At 43.8% G+C, this 15,190-nt stretch overlaps 1 protein-coding gene across 1 annotated transcript in view; it reads right to left on the bottom strand.

Moving 5' to 3' along the window:
• LOC117355540 (ethanolaminephosphotransferase 1-like) overlaps nt 1–15,190 on the bottom strand; it is a 134,912-nt gene that overhangs the window by 68,358 nt on the left and 51,364 nt on the right. The window lies entirely within an intron of this gene.

The raw sequence follows: 15,190 nt of genomic DNA, 5'->3' as shown, positions 1-15,190 counted from the left end.
ATCTTGATGGAATTGTGAGAGCTAAGTTTGTACCCAGGAATACTACTGTGAACTCTGAATATTATAAGGAATTATTACAGCATTTAAGAAACAATGAGCCTCTTCTATTAAACTGCGCTAGCAGTTTCTAGCGCGGGAAGCGACGCTGAATAGCCTGCGCTGCTCCCGATGCTTATAGAGTTCCTATGAGCGTCAGGAGCAGCGCAGGCCATTCAGCACGGCTCTCTGTGCTAAAAACTGCTAGCGCAGTTTAATAGAAGAGGGGGAATGTGTTTAGAAAATGACCTGAGAAATGGGCAAACGGTTTCATCCTCCATCATGTCAATGCTCCATGTCACACATTGCTTCTGGTACGGTAATTTATGTCAAATAAAAACATTATGGTGTGTCCTCATCAACCTTATTCACCGCATCTGGCACTGGGCAACTTCTGGCTCTTCTCCAAAGTCAAAATGACCATGAAAGAAACATTTTGAATCAAGGCAGCTACAAAAACGACTAAAGACATTCAAGAAAGAGGACTTCCAGAACTGCTTCAGAAAGTAGCAAGAATGGAGATGGGAGTGGTTCCTGGGGATTGGAGGAGAGCAGATGTGGTCCCCATTCACAAAAGTGGGAAACTACAGGCCGGTAAGCCTCACTTCTGTTGTTGGAAAAATAATGGAAGCGTTGCTGAAAAAAAGGATAGTGAACTTCCTAGAATCTAATGGGTTACAGGATCCAAGGCAACGTGGCTTTACTAAAGGTAAATCTTGTCAAACAAACCTGATTGAATTTTTTGATTGGTTGACTAGAGAGCTGGATCGAGGATATATGCTAGATGTAATTTACTTAGATTTCAGCAAAGCCTTTGACACGGTTCCTCATAGGAGGCTCTTGAACAAACTTGAAGGGCTGAAATTAGGAACCAAAGTGGAGAACCGGATTAGAAACTGGTTGACGGATAGATGCCAGAGGGTGGTGGTTAATGGAAGTTGCTCAAAGGAAGGAATGGTGAGTAGTAGTGTCCCTCAGGGTTCGGTGGTGGGGCCAATCCTGTTCAATATGTTTGTGAGTAACATTACTGAAGGGTTAGAAGGAAAGGTTTGCCTTTTTGCTGATACAAAGATTTGTAACAGAGTAGACACCGAGGAAGGAGTGGAAAACATGAAAAAGGATCTACAAAAGTTAGAGGAATGGTCTAATATCTGGCAACTAAAATTCAATGCAAAGAAATGCAGGGTAATGCATTTGGGGATTAATAATTGTAAGGAGCCGTATAGGCTGGGAGGTGAGAGGCTGATCTGCATAGATGGGGAGAGGGACCTTGGGGTGTTAGTGTCAGAAGATCTAAAGGTGAAAAAACAGTGCGACAAGGCGGTGGCTGCTGCCAGAAGGATGCTGGGCTGTATAAAGAGAGGCGTAACCAGTAAAAGAACGAAGGTGTTGATGCCCCTCTACAGGTCGTTGGTGAGACCCCACTTGGAGGATTGTGTTCAGTTTTAGAGACCGTATCTGGCGAAGGACACAAAAAGGCTTGAAGCGGTCCAGAGGAGGGCGATGAAAATGATAGGAGGTTTGCGCCAAAAGACATATGAGGAGAGACTGGAAGCCCTGAATATGTATAGCTTAGACTAGAGGAAAGGAGGGACAGGGGAGATATAGAAACATAGAAACATAGAATATGATGGCAGAAAAGGGCCGACGGCCCAACAAGTCTGCCCAGTCATGATCCCTTCCACCCTCGAGAAACTATCCTCTATCATACCTCTGTAGCGACCCCATATGTTTGTCCCATCGTCTCTTGAAGTCGAGCGTGCTATTAGCCTCGACTACCTGACGTGGAAGACCATTCCATCTATCAATCACCCTCTCGGTAAAGAAGTATTTCCTGGTGTCTCCATGAAATCTTCCTCCCCTAAGTTTTAGCGGATGTCCTCTTGTCACCGTGGGACCCGTATGATTCAGAAGTTCAAATACTTGAAAGAACAAAATCTTTTCCAGAGAAAGGAAATGGTAAAACCAGTGGCGTACCTAGGGTATGTGGCACCCGGGGCCCATCATTTTTTGACACCCCCCCTATGTAAAAAAATATTTTTTGTAATGACCATGAACAGAATAAATGGTCAGAATAGAAACAGGCAGTGAAAATTTTCTTATATTCCAAACATAACATAAATTATGTCTGAATTGTCATGACATCAGAAGTACATATGGAGTAGTTGCAGGTGATTGCTTGGGACAGTTCTGATTGTGTTAGTTCGGTTTTATGTGTTTTTTGAATAGAAGGTTTTTATTTCTTTTTGAAGGTTTTGCAGTCTGTGGTCGATGTCAATTGGTTGTAGAGTTGGGGGTCGAGTGTTGCAGCTCGAATGGCTAGGAGGTTGTCGAACAGTTTTTTTCTTTTGACGTTTTTGGTTGGAGGGTGTGTGAATGGTGCGTGAGTTCTCCTATGTCTGTTTGAAGTGGATTGAATTATTAGCTGAAGAAATTAGTTACCCCCTCATCCCACACACATTAATTCTCTTCCATTTTTGTTCCCATTATAAAAACACTTGATAAGTTCCCAGAAAAAAAATACATTAAAATAAGAAGTAAAAACAAGGCCCCTACAGATGAGAACATAACATAAGAATAGCCTAACTGGGTCAGACCATGGTCCATCATGCCCAGTAGCCCATTCTCATGGTAGCCAATCCAGGACACTAATACCTGGTCAAAACCCAAAGAGTAGCAACATTCCATGCTACCGATCCAGGGCAAGCAGGACACTTCCCCCATGTCTTAATAACAGATTATGGACTTTTCCTCCAGGAATTTGTCAAATCTTTCTTAAAACCAGCTACACTATCTGCTTTTACCATAACTTCTGGCCATTTCATTTTTAATGTTTAGATCTTTCCTTTCAAACAGAGACCTTGCTAGATGTCAATACAGCACAAGGTAACTTCACATGGACTTAGCTGTGCAGGAAATGTGAATCTCCTCATACACCTACCATATAGTGCAAAAATGTGCAAAAGTCTGTTTTTTTTCTTTCGATCACTACATAGCCTAATGTCACACAAGCAGCGCTGTTACAAACATATTCTGTAGGTCAATGCTAAGGATAACAAAGTTTCCTCCTTGGACCAGAAGTAGATAAACCACTGGAAGAGATCCCAAAACAACACCCAAAGACCCACTCAGTGTGTGAACCAGTTGAGTGGAGTGGACTAACTGGGGGGTGGAAATGGGCCCGGAGTTTGCTCAGCAGAATTCCCAGACCACCTCTTCCTCTCAACACATTGACACGCTGCCACCATCGCCACTAGGAACACCTCACTGGGTAGGCCAGCTATGCTATAAACTTTATAAAACACATTATTATATTTTCTTATAAGCACATATTTTAACTGAACTCTCTGACATCCTCAGCCTTTCCATTCACAAAAATAGAAGGAGAAAGTTCCCATTTCCTGCTGTCTCATGTCCCCGGCCTATACAATATTTTTTTTCTGCAGACCCTTCAAAAGTCTGACCAAATCCTCGTTTCACTTGCATTATAAAGTACTGAGGATGCCATCTCTCCCCAATCCCAGGTCCTAAAGTCTAAGACAGTAGCACAAACTAATGCTGCCAGATTCAGGAAAAAAATTTTTGATTCAATTCATGCCTATTCATGAATTGGTTTTTCAATTCGATTTTCCTGCCCAGTTGGGTGATTTTTTTCAAACTCCTGGTGGGTTTTATAGCTTTTTCACCCCCTTTGGCTTCTCCTAACCACACTGGCGCTGTGGTGTAAATAAAATAAAGAAACAAAAAGGACTTTTCCTCTCTCTGTTAAATCCTAGCTCATGTTTGCAGTCCAACACCAGCTCTGGCAGGATACACATTTCAAATCTGACATATTATAATCACAAAACAGAAAATAAAATTAATTTTTCTACCTTTTGTTGTCTGGTTATATTTCAAATCTTGTTGGTCCAAGGCTCTGGTTTTCTTCTGATAACTTGCTTGCCAGGGTCTCCTTCTTTCTGCATGCTAACCATCCATCTGCCAACTCTGTCCTCCCTTTCCATTTCCCTTCCCTTCCCAGGTAAGTCTGGTATCTTTCCTTTTTTTTCATCTCCCTCCACAGATCCACCTTTTCTTAAATACCCTTTCATCCGGCATCTCTCCCTCCCTTCCCCCACCACCCCAGAGTCCACCATCTCTCCCTTTCTTTTCCTAATTACCCTCCTATCCAGTACTCTATCCCTCCTCCACACACCATCCACTTGTGTCCAATTTCTCTCCCCTTTCTGTTCCTTCCCTCCCTAAATCCCATGGTCCATCATCTCTCTCCCTCTCCTCTATTTTCAGACCCATTATTTCTTCCCCCCCCCCAAAGTTTGGCATATGCACGTCTCTTTGAACACCCCTTCCCTCTGTGTACTTCTAAATCATGGTCCCCCCCAAAGGCCTGTCCCCCCTTAAAGGTCTGCCTGTCCCCCCTTGTAGGCCTACACCCCCCCTTGAAGGCCTGCCTGCCTGTCCCCCCCTTGAAGGTCTGCACCCCCCGAAGGCCTGCACCCCCCCGAAGGCCTGTCCCCCCCTTGAAGGCCTGTCCCACCCCTTGTAGCTTCTCCCCCCCCTTGTAAGCCTGTCCCCCCTTGAAGGCTTGCCTGCCTGCCTTTCCCCCCCTTGAAGGCCTGTCCCCCCTTGAGGCCTGCACCCCTCTTGAAGGTCTGCACCCCCCCCACCGAAGGCCTGCCACCCCCCCTTGAAGGCCTGCACTCCCTTGAAGGTCTGCACCCCCGAAGGCCTGTCCCCACTTGAAGGCCTGTCCCACCCCCTTGTAGCCTGTCCCCCCCTTGTAGGCCTGTCCCCCCCTTGAAGGCCTGCCTGCCCTGCCTTTCCCCCCCTTTGAAGGCCTGTCCCCCCCTTGAAGGCCTGCCTGCCTTTCTCCCCCTTGAAGGCCCTGTCCCCCCCCCCTTGAAGGCCTGCACCCCCTTGAAGGTCTGCACCCCCAAAGGCCTACACCCCCCCCGAAGGCCTGCACCCACCCTGAAGGCCTGCCTGCCCCCCCTTGAAAGCCTGCCTGCCCTGCCTGCCCGCCCGCCCCACCCTGAAGGCCTGATGCCCCGACCCACCCGAAGGACGACTCGCCCCCCTGGCCTCCCCCACCACCTATGAAGCAGCCACAGCAGGATCGCGAAGTCAGCGTCAGCGATCCCTGCGCTGCTTAGGCGCTGCTTCCTGCGCCACGGTCCCGCCCCTCCTCTGACATCAGAGGAGGGGCGGGATCGCGGCGCAGGAAGCAGCGCCTAAGCAGCGTAGGGATCGCTGACGCTGACTTCGCGATCCTGCTGCGGGCCTGCTTCACAGGTGGTGCAGGAAGGTCAGTGGGGCGAGCGGTCCTTCGGGGGTGGAGGGGGGACTGAACGGCAAGGCCGGGAGCACCCCCTTAGGGCTGGCACCAGGGGCGCACCGCCCCCCCCCCCCCTGCCCCCCCCTTGGTACGTCACTAGGTAAAACTAGAGGACATAATTTGAGGTTGACAGGTGGTAGACTCGAGCAATGTAAGAAAATTCTTCTTTACGGAGAGGGTGGTGGATGCCTGGAATGCGCTCCTGATAGAGGTGGTAGAAATGAAAACAGTGACAGAGTTCAAAAAAGCTTGGGATGAACACAGAGGATCTAGAATCAGAAAATAATAGTAAATATTGAAGAACTAAGGCCAGTACTTGCGCAGACTTGCACGGTCTGTGTCTGTATATAGCTGTTTAGTGGAGGATGGGCTGGGGAGGGCTTCAATGGCTGGGAGGATGTAGATGGACTGGAGTGAGCTTTGACAGAGACTTCAGTAGTTGGAACCTACGAATAATAATAATAATAACAGCTTATATACCGCAATACCGTAAAGTTCTATGCGGTTTACAAAGATTAAGCAAAGGTATAAATTGATTGACTTTAAGAGAGGAGGAAGAAAGAGGGTTAATAGGACAGGAAATCCATTTTTGAGGAGAGAGTGATCAATAGAACAAGTTAATCGCTATAGAGGGGAGAGAGAAAAGAGGATCAGTTGTCTAGATACTTTAGGAACAGGTGTGTTTTAAGACGTTTCCTAAATTCCTCATAAGTAGTGGGCGAAAGCAATTGTTGTAGGTCTTTACCCCATGATGCTGCTTGGTGCGAGAGAAGATGTGAGCTTTGGATTCTTGCCCAGAAATAGATAAGAAGAAGAAGAACCCCCCAAAAAAATTTTTTAGATTGAATCAGGTTGGGCAGACTAGATGGACCATTCGGGTCTTTATCTGCCATCATCTACTATGGTACTATGTTACTATGGGATAAGTGTGTTTGAAACGAGAGGGAGTATTTTGAGGGGGATTAATGGCAATGTGTCTTACTGTAATAATTTTATTTTTCTCATTTAAACATTCACTGTATTTTTGATCACACCTCGTATATTGCATGGTGTAAAGTAGTTATACAAATGGCATAAGAATGTACTGAAGAGGTGTTGAATGAGGATCTGCTAAGGGGAAGAAAAGTTTGTTGGAATAATTTACCTGATGGCATTTAGCCTCTGCAGAGTCAGGTGGATGGCTCTCAGCTCCAGCTGGTTGATTGACCACTTCCTTTGGTCCCTGAACTGGATGTTCTTCGCAATGCACTCCCTATTAATTTAATAAAGGCTGGCATCCGTGGTCAGAATCACCCATGTGGAGATGTGGAGTGGTAGTCTTGCAATACTACTGCTAGGGGTCAAGCTGTCATATAATGGTGCTTCTACAAACTAATCCAAGCATATAGGAGAGTGTGGTGCAATGGTTAAAGCTACAGCCTCAGCACCCTGAGGTTGTGGGTTCAAATCCACGCTGCTCCTTGTGACCCTGCGCAAGTCACTTAATCCCCCCATTGCCCCAGGTACATTAGATCAGTGGTTCCCAACCCTGTCCTGGAGGACCACCAGGCCAGTCGGGTTTTCAGGCTAGCCCTAATGAATATGCATGAGAGAGATTTGCATATAATGGAAGTGAGAGGCATGCAAATCTGCTCCATGCATATTCATTAGGGCTATCCCGAAATCCCGATTGGCCTGGTGGAACTCCAGGACAGGGTTGGGAACCACTGCGTTAGATAGATTGTGAGCCCGCCGGGATAAAGAGGGAAAACTGCTTGAGTACCTGTATAAAATGCATGTAAACCGTTCTGAGCTCCCCTGTAGAAAATTGAATAAATAAATAAATAGATATATAGACCCTTTAACAGTCAAAACATGCCTGAAAAATGTGATATACGGTATGTACAAGAAAGTCATGTAGTGAAAGCTGGAGCTGTGCAAACTAAAGCTAATGTTTAGCTAACTCCATCCCCTATTTAACACACGCCCATGCTCAGCCCAATCAGTTAACTGCCTCCAATAAATCTTAAAAGCTTCAATGATACCCCAGACTAGCTAGCCTCAAAGGAAAGAGAAAAATAAACTTGTATTCATGCCAGACCACAGGCATTCAGTACTTCTCTCACATATGACAATCCACTTCAAGCTCTGTCAGCTGGCTCTCTGCATTGCTGACTTCCCCATTCCCAACTTTTTATGTTAAAAAGATTTATATCTTTATGTAAGCCAGACACTTTTCCATAATAGGATAATTATAACTTTAAAATATTCAAATTACAGTTTGCCTGATACTATTGGTTCAAGATATGACAATGTCTACCAAGAATACTTGAAACACCCTGTTCCTAGATTGAATATAGTTAATTTATATTCTACATTGTCTGGTGTAGGGCACCATATGGAAATTGGAACAGAAAAAGTAAATAAACTATAAGACTGACGTTTTGAAAAAGTCACTCAAATGCAACATTAAGAAGACATTAAACCCTATATTCAATAAATGGTACCCAAAGTTAGGTGTGCAATTGGGCATGCATTATAGAATAGGGACAGTTACACATGTAACCTAATTAACTAATTGGTACTAAATTTGCAAATAATTGGTGATAAAGATCAAGATGGCACATATGAAACTAGCAAAGTGGCATCTTGATCTTTGCGTTCACAATCCAAGCAAATGTTGGTTGTGCCTTGAAGGGACACGTATCAAGTCCTTAGGCCTTGTTTTCAAGCTATGTTTAATACTGAGGTAGGACGTGCTGTTATGTGGAATGAAGTGAAAGCGCTGCTGTTTGAATCAGTCTAAGATCTTTCCTTCGCAGCTTGTATACAAGCAGCTTTCATTATCAGGATCCGTGTATGAATGCTTTTGCCCCTTCCCCCAGACTTCTCTGTTTGGGCTTCCACTGACCCCCTACAGTGTTTCTTTGAAGTTACTCATTCTTGGTTTTATCAAGCAGTAAGGTGAGATTCCACTGCTTGTCTCTTGACTTTTCTCCGGCATTATCAAAACCACCATCTCTTCTTATAATACGCCCATCGCTCTTGTTGTCAAAGCTGATGGCATTCCCCGTTTCATCCTAGATTTTAGGGCTGTTAGTGTTTTGGTAATTCTCATTGCACTTATGTTTCTTCCACCATTCCACCGGCAGCCAATGATTTTTTTTCTGTCATTGTCCTAAAGAATGTTTTATTTTAGTCCCTGTTGGTGAGGCTTTTCAGCTCTTTTTTTTGCCTTCACCTTTAAGCAACAGTATACCTAGTGTGGAATGTCCTTCGGGCTATTCTACAAGTCATGCACTGCCCCTCATGGTCCTATCCTTATTTTGTACAACTTTTTGTGTTCCATAATTCAGGAGACCTGTCAGGCTGATAGTTTGCACCTTTTATAATGGTTGTCTGTAAATCTGAAGTGAAATACCTGGGTTTTGTCCTATCTCATGGTCAGAGGAAAATCTGCACTTTCCGCATTGCTGCTGTTCTGGGTCTGCCCCGCCCAGCTACCAAGAAAGACATGCTTACTTTTCTTGCTATGATTGGTCACTGCCGCCAATGGATCTCTGCTTGTTCCTTCTATGACCAGATTTTGAGACAGACCCTGGTTTCTGAAATGACTGCTCTTATCAGATGGACTTATGAAATGTTGGACATTTAAGATGTGCTTTGGTTTCTAGCTCAGGTCTGGGTTCTCCTGCTTATGCCCACATGTTTTATCTCTTTGTTTGGGACTATTGTAACACCATGAAGGGAGAACATGGCGGTAAGTTACGTTCTGTTGCCTTTTTTTTTATAGTCACTCCTGTTCAAGAAAGCCCTGGCTGCTTGTGCTATGGTGGTAGAGATGGTTACTTCTCTGACCCTAGGTCACCCCATTACCCTTCACACTTTTCACGATGTCCAAGCCCTTCTTTTAAATGGGCTTTTGGGTCTCATGGGTGAACAGGATTCTCTTCCTCTCTTTTTTCACAGCTCCCTCTGAATTTGATGCCTGGCGTTTGGCAGGTGCCCAAAGCCGCCCTTTTGGACAGACTTTGGTGCAAAGAGGGGAAACCCTGGATACCAGCTGTTAGCTCTCCCTTATTCATTGCCCAATATCATAGTATTGGTTATCGTAGTGCTCGCTCGATATTTTAACTTCTTGCTAGTGATATTTTCATTCTTGACCTTTTGCTCCTTGATACAGAGATATATAGTTCGATAATTACAGCTGGCACGGTTGTGAATTGAAAACAAATTGGAAAATACAATTCCTTTCTAGTGTTTTAGCTGAAATTAGGATGTTGCTAATTTAAAATGTTTTTTCCGGATTTATACATAGCCATCCCAGATCAGTTATGGCACAGATATTTCTAATGTTTTCCAAGGGTCCTCTTTATCACTGCAGAGATAGAGACGCTTCAAAGAGACATTAGCTTTATGCCCTTTTTCTAAATATGAGATGGTTATGATATACATTATTTGTAGTTTTGGTTTTTTTTATATCAATGTGTTTATTTGCAGAGTTAAATTCAGCCCTGCACACTTGACAGATGGAGTAATAGCTCCATGCTTAAAACTTTATGTTTTGTCTGTGTCATGTCTACTTGTTTTAGTTTAGTGGGTACCCCAGGATACATAATATTGGCCATTTTTAGAGCTCTTTTTCCACTTCTTACTAGCCTAACTGCGCAATGTTCTTTTACTTATAGCTTTTATATTCTGAATATAGTTTAGTTAAGGGTTACATGTTTAAGAAAAAGTTTTACTTTATACAGCGTTTATTTCGTGGTGTTCCCTACATATGATCCATTCAATATACATTTCTGAATACATTCAGTACATCAGTATGGTCTCTCTGAGGTGCATAATAGTTATATGCAGCACGCAAAAACATATCTTTTTGGATTGTTCAATTAAGAACCTTAAGTAACTGAGTATTGTCTCTCTTTTGCCATAGCTATATCAAGTAAATGAATTGGTATTGTTACATGTTGCCACATTCAGCACAGGCAACATGGTTTCTTTCTCATTTTCTATCTCTTATTTGGATCATATTGGAGTACAGCTGCTGAATGATATTTGGAATGCTTTTCAAGCATCTCTTTTCAAGTATCTCTTTCTGTATGCACAGACATCTGGCTGCTCTCCCTTTGAGATTCTCACGGGATGACCTTTCCCCGCCCCATGGGTAGATTTTCCCTTGATACAGGAGGAATACGTCCAAAAGCTAATTGAAATATTAGGGCTTGTTCAAAGAAACGTGTCTTGCACTTCTCCTTTCTCTCCACAGATTCCTACCCATTTTTTCCAGCCTGGTGATTGTCCAGAAGCTTTCCAAGGATCGGAAGCAGACGGATTTCCCTTTTGGCCTTCCCACTACTGTGATCGCTGTGACCAGGCCCGCTGCACTCACTGAGGAGTTTCCTGTTTGGATCCACGCAAGTCGCTTGAAGAGGGTTAACCTAAAACCCCAGAAGCAAGTCTTCCCTGCGCAGATTTCACCTCCTCCAGTGGAACAACATGATGATCTCATTGCAGCATTCTACCAACTTTATCATTCTCTTACTGGCAACGCTGCTACTAGTTTTTCTCCCTGTATGGATCATTTCTAACTGGGTCTACAGGGATGATGTGTTCTGGGTCCACAACACTTTCTGCCCATACCCATCTGTAAATGACACTCCTGCTGTAAACAGCACCCCCGACACCTCTTTGCGAACACGACGTCAAGCTGGACTACTCCCTCGCAAAGGCTGTCCTTCAATTGGAATCCAGAAAAGACCAATAGTATGCTACCCTTTGGTATAATTCCAGCAATGTGCAAGTTGCCACCTTCTCCTTTGACATTGTGGACTGTTCATCAATTGATATCCCAAGGCTGTGCCATTGGTCCTCAGAGATTCCTAAAACTAAAGACATATATATATATATATGTTACTGACTCACGTTGGGGGGATAAGTGTGCATTCTGGGGAGTGGTAGGGTGGAATATTGATACTGACTGGGCTTATAAACTAGAAAATACTCTGAAAAACAGTGGACCAAAATGGTAAATCACTGCTTACTTGTATGACCCTTCATAAGGTTGGACACTGTTATAGGAAAAGTGTTCCTGCACAAATTATTAAGCTTTCTCTTACTATTGACAACCCTAGACCTACTGATGAAGGTATGTACATTATGGACATGTGGTTTAAGGGTGGGTCTAGCTATCCGACCCATCAGTTTTCTTACGGGATTTATCTACCTTCACTCATCCTCTCCCGCCATTTTGTGGGGGCCCCAAAAAATACTAACCCACTGGCCCCTACATTCAATAAACTTACTGACATGATGGCTATTGCCAATCCCACTTTTGAAGATATTGTGGCTGTCGAGGTAGGGTTTTCAGAACGTAACCTTTGGTTAGAATGGATGAAATTCACTGCTGATCAACATAATAAGAGTAATTGTTACATATGTGCTCAAGCTAGACCCCATCTAGGAACCGTACCTCTGGACCTCCCTCCTGGTATCCAACCATGCTTTTTTGGGATATTTACCAATATCTCCTCTAATTTTACCTATCCCCTTTGTGCACTGCAGTGTTCTAAATACCCTTTGTTGCCAGGACAGCAAAAGCTTGATATTGCCGTTACCATCTATAAGGGCAATTACACATGTCATGTTTCTAATCTGACATGTTTCTAATTTTTCTATGTTTCTTTCTATGTTTCTATGACACAGGGTAGTTTTGTAGGTAATTTACCCCCAGGTTATTGTTCTGTCTTGGCTCATAGGTATGCCCTATTGTTGCTGCATCAGATTTGATATTTACTGGCTTTATGGAGACTTTTGGCTCCGTGTTAAGCTACCCAGCCAGTGGATAGACCAGTGCACTTTAGTTAAGGTTACTATGCTTCTGCATATTCTTTCTGAAAGGCATCCTTCCTATTCACATGGTTTTTCCTTTTATTTGTCTTGATATAAATCTGATCACATGTATACATAGATGTTATAGGGGTCCCAAGAGGGGTATCAGATGAATTTAAGGCCCGAGCTCAGGTTAAGGCTGGGTTTGAGCTCCTTATTCCCTTTATTACTATTAATAAGAATGTTGATCGGATTAGTTAAAATTATTATAATCAGCAACGCTTTGTGAACTATTCTAGGTACGCCTTGCAAAGTATTACTGATCAATTAGGCTCCACTTCTCAGATGGTTCTCAAAATCATATGGCCCTACATATGATTCTAACTGAGAATTCTGTTAAATTCTCCTCAGTACTTTAAGCTGTTGTACTTTTCTTTCTGACAATATAGGTCCTACTATGGACATTCAGAAATTAGCAGACCTCTTTGCTGAGTTCAAATGTAACTCTGATTTATCTAATTCTTGGGATCAGCACTTTAGTTGAATGCAGGGTTGGGTAAAAGACCTTTTTATTGTTATAATCTCTTATTATTTGCACTCTTGTCTTGACTGCTCATGTACTGTGTTATTCGTATTACAGCTCCTAAAAAACCCCTCCTTGAGAGACATATCTAGAGTATCACTCCCTTCCAGCTCATGCTGTGTATTTATGATGTCATTTTCATGACGTAAGAGGGGATTGAAGGGACACGTAGGCCTTGTTTTCAAGCTGTAAGAAAACCAGGCCCTGTTTGTCTTTCCTTCTTTGAAGAGACTACAAGGACATGTATGTTTAAACAGAGATGTTGTGAAGTGAATTCAATTGTTTTGTTAAGCCGTATTTACAGACAGATTTAGATTAGGGGCTCTGCTGGTTAAAGCTTTTTCTGACCCTCTGTGGACTTCAGTCTCCAGATAGAAAAAATGCTGATGTCTTAAAGTTTCATGTGACCTGTGTCCATATATGGTTTGTGTTTACGTCACATGCTGACACATGCTGATAAACCTGATTCATATAAAAGATGTGAAACTCATAATAAAATTTGGACATGTTTTGGAAGATGATTTCTGGTCTTTAAGATATGTCCCCAGGTACCTGACTTCCAAATGACAGAGACAGAGAAAGTATGGGGCAGGAAGTGGGACCAAATCCTTTTCATGCCTTCTATATAATCCATAGTTCATTCTCAAGTTTTTGCTGTGGTGGGTCCTCAACTATGGAATGCCCTTCCAGTGTTCGACAAATTCCTTCTTTTTTACTTTATCGTAAGTGTTTGAAAGCTTACTTTTTTTCACAAGACTTGTCAAAATCTGTGAAGGGTTTTTTTGCATTGTTTATTTGTATTTTCTGAAGAATTTGATTATTAATTAAGTGTGGGTGTGTGTGTACGTGTTATTTTAATTAGCACATAAGATTGTTTGTTTACTAGAAGATTGATTTAGATATCATGTGTTAGTATTTTAATATGAAGGTTTTGTTTAATTACGTTTATGAGTGTTTTTTTTCTGTAACCTGCATAGATTTTTGGATGTGGGGTATATACATTTTAAATAAATAAATACATACATACATATCATTAATTGGTATTAACTAGCCCTAATTAGCACTTCTTTGCAGTTTTGCATGTAACAGACTTAGGTCCTTATTCTATAAACAGCATGCCTATGTTCTCTCATATACAAATGGAAAGAGGATGTTAACCTGGGATGGGCATGTTAGGAGTGTTCTGTCTAGTATAGAATGGTTGCATTTATGTGCACCACTGCCACATTTAAGCACCGCCATTAATGCCAGCCATAGACATGGCATAAATGGTCCAGTTCTTTGCTACAATACAAAAAGTGAGGATGTAGCCCAGTGGCAGTGGCGTACCAAGGGAGGCGGGGAGGCGGTCCGCCCCGGGTGCAAGCCCCAAGGGGCTGCACAGCTGGCCACCCTCCAGTGTTCTCCCTAGGGCAGTGGTCGAGCTCGCAAGCCGTATGCGGCTCTTTAGCCACTTGAGTGCGGCTCACGGCTCGTCTACAGTAGGGGTGCCCAACCTGCTTCCCTTCTCACTGCCCTCCCCCAAGCCACCACTGCCATCGGGGAACAGGCCGGATCTCCCTGCTTCTCTTCCCCGTGGGGCCGACCAACTCTCGCCATCCGACGTCAATTCTGACATCGGAGAGGACGTTCCGGGCCAGCCAATCGCTGCCTGGCTGGCCCGGAACATCCTCTCCGACATTAGAATTGACATTGGGTGGCGAGAGTTGGTCGGCCCCGCGGGGAAGAGAAGCAGGGGGAACTCGGCGCCAGTCTGTTTCCGATGGCGATAGTGGCATCCTATTCCCCGGCGGCAATGGCAGCATGTTTCCCAATGGCGGTAGCATGGGGGAGGGCAGAAAGAAAGAAAGAAAGGGGGGGACAGGGAGCCAGAAAGAAAGAAAGGGGGCAGTACAGTGTGCTTTGTGTTTTTAAAATTTTATTGTTGGTAGATCATTTTGACTTATCCACGAAGGTAAGGGGGAGGGAGGGGAGCTGCTGAAAGACATCTAGTAATCCTTGTAGGCTTGACTGTGTAGGGAATTATTTTTGTAAAATCATGTTTTGTTATGTGACTGGCATTATTTAGACTTTAATTTCTATGAATGAATAGAATGAAAATGATATAAAATTACTTGCTTTTTTTTATGTGCGTGCGCTGAACAAAAGTGGAGAGTGGGCTGAGGATGCTGAAGGGAAATGGAGAAGAGAGAGTGGGGAAAAGGAACACTAGGGAAGGGAGAGGAAAGAGATGCCAAGACCATGGGAGGAAAGGAAAGAAGCTATCAGACCATGGAGGGGGGGGAGAGATGTCAGGGGGTAGGGGGAGGAGGCAGATGCCAGACCAGGTGGAAGGAAGGAGAGAAAGGAAGAAGAAGAGATCCTAGATAATGGAGTGGGAGGGGGAGACAGAAGGAGAGGATAGAGATGCCAGGGCATGGGGGGAA

Source organism: Geotrypetes seraphini, chromosome 2 (assembly GCF_902459505.1).
Source record: "Geotrypetes seraphini chromosome 2, aGeoSer1.1, whole genome shotgun sequence".
Lineage (NCBI taxonomy): Eukaryota > Metazoa > Chordata > Amphibia > Gymnophiona > Dermophiidae > Geotrypetes > Geotrypetes seraphini.
The sequence above is the reverse complement of the archived record's forward strand: the minus strand, read 5'-3'. Positions and strand labels throughout refer to the sequence as shown.